A 1,903-nucleotide genomic window follows, 5' to 3' on the forward strand; every position below is an offset into this window, starting at 1 on the left:
CCGGAATGTCTCAGGGGTCTCTCAGCAGGTAGCAGAGAAGAGCAGCAGTAGTTGACATAACAATATAGCCATCTAAATCGGAAGGCTACACCCCAGGTGATCTCATATTCAGTGGCAGCAAAGTCTGAATTAGCCTGCTTCAAGGCTGGGGGAGGATACAGGAATTCAGGGTTTAGCATACACTAGCCAAGTACTGTCAGACTGAGCCACAACCCTAACCCCTCACTGGTAGAATTCTCAGCACTGTACATCTGAGCCACACCCCTAACCCCTCACCGGTGGAATTCTTAGCATTGTACAGTAGAGCTCTACACACCCCTAACCCCTCACTGGTGGAATTCTTAGCATTGTACAGTAGAGCCACACCCCTAACCCCTCACTGGTGGAATTCTCAGCACTGTACATCTGAGCCACACCCCCAAACCTTCCCTGGAGGGCTCTAGGGAATCACACCACCACTGAGCTATGCCTCCAGGTTCTCATTGATGGATTCTAGGCAGGTGGTGTACCACTAGGGCAATCCCACCAGCTAATCACTGAGGGATTATAGGTAAGTGCTCTACCCCTTACGGTCAGATTCTAGGCAAACAGTTTATCAGGGGATATATACCCATCTTTGATTTTGAGTATTTATAATTATTATACTAAAACTTCCTGGAACTCAGGATCTGCCTGCCTCAGACCCATGGAATCTACTATTATAGTCAAAGCCCTCAGCCCACACAAAGCCTTTGAACCTAAAGATGAAACAACTTGACTAAACATTTTTAAAGTAGAGAATGGGGCTTTCTGCCTAATGATCTATGCATCTGTAGAGTCGGGCTCAGCAGTGAAGAGCACCGAGCACTCAATTCCCAGCAACCACATGGAGGCTCACAACCATTGGCAAGGGGGACACAATGCCCTACTGGTGTGTCTGAGGACAGTGACACTGTACTCATATACATTAAATAAATAAATCTTGAGTGAGAGACAGAGACAGAGAGAGAGAGAGAGAGAGAGAGAGAGAGAGACAGAAAGAGACAGACAGGAAGAGAGAGAGAGAGAGAGACAGAGAGAGAGAGAACATAGGCAGATAAATGAAAATTTTCTTCTTGTGTTTGTTAAGCTAGAGCATCATACCACTGAAAGGAGTGTTTGGGATGGTAGGTGCTGGGCCCCTGGTGGTTTCAAGGCAATCCTTAACCATCCTATAGAATTTGGAAACCACCATTAAGGTGGTTCCTCTCTTCTGCTTGTCTACAGCTGAGGAAGATACAGAGCCTGTTTTGTGCTAGTCTCCAGCACAGGGACAGAGAGTCCCATTAAGCAGTCTGTGCCAAAGCATATGCATTCTCTACTTTAAAAATGCTTTCCTGGAGCCAGGAATGATGGTGCATGCTTGTAATCCCAGCAGGAGAGGATGAGGCAGGGGCTCACAGCCTGCCTGGGCTACAAAGGAAGACTGCCCCAAAACTCAAATGAACCCCAGAAATAGCCTTTCTAGATACTGCATTGGCATATCAGTGGTGAATGGTCACTGAAGCCAGAGCATTAGCAGTTCCTGTCTAGCCAAGGAACCGCACAGGGCAACTTTTCCCAGTGGGGCACTGCCCTTCCTTGGCATAGTATGTTCTACTGGCTACACCGAGCCTCCTCGACCCTTGGGTCTTTTTCTGCATAGATGGGCTTCTTGTCTGTCATTAGCTAAGGCTGGCAGAATCTTGAGCTCTAGGAAATTCCTCCAGGAGGAATTCTGGTCTCATTGCTGAGAACCTTGGAGGTTACAACTCTGAAGGTTCATAGCCAGGTAAAAAGGGAGCTCCCTCCACCTGAAAGACCCACAACGTGAGGACTCCCTCACGTTCTGACTCAGGAGAGGCGACACCCCAAAATCACCCACAAGAAACGATCTTGCTGCAAC

General features: G+C 47.9%; 1 long non-coding RNA gene across 1 annotated transcript in view; it reads left to right on the forward strand.

Moving 5' to 3' along the window:
• The first annotated feature begins 447 nt into the window (after window positions 1-447).
• LOC110293810 overlaps window positions 448-1,903 on the forward strand; it is a 12,475-nt gene continuing 11,019 nt past the window's right edge. Inside the window, exon 1 of the long non-coding RNA XR_002377853.1 lies at window positions 448-550. This is a non-coding gene — a long non-coding RNA (uncharacterized LOC110293810). The remainder of the gene's footprint in view (window positions 551-1,903) is intronic.

The sequence above is a fragment of the Mus caroli genome, chromosome 5 (genome assembly GCF_900094665.2).
Source record: "Mus caroli chromosome 5, CAROLI_EIJ_v1.1, whole genome shotgun sequence".
In the NCBI taxonomy this organism is placed as follows: domain Eukaryota; kingdom Metazoa; phylum Chordata; class Mammalia; order Rodentia; family Muridae; genus Mus; species Mus caroli.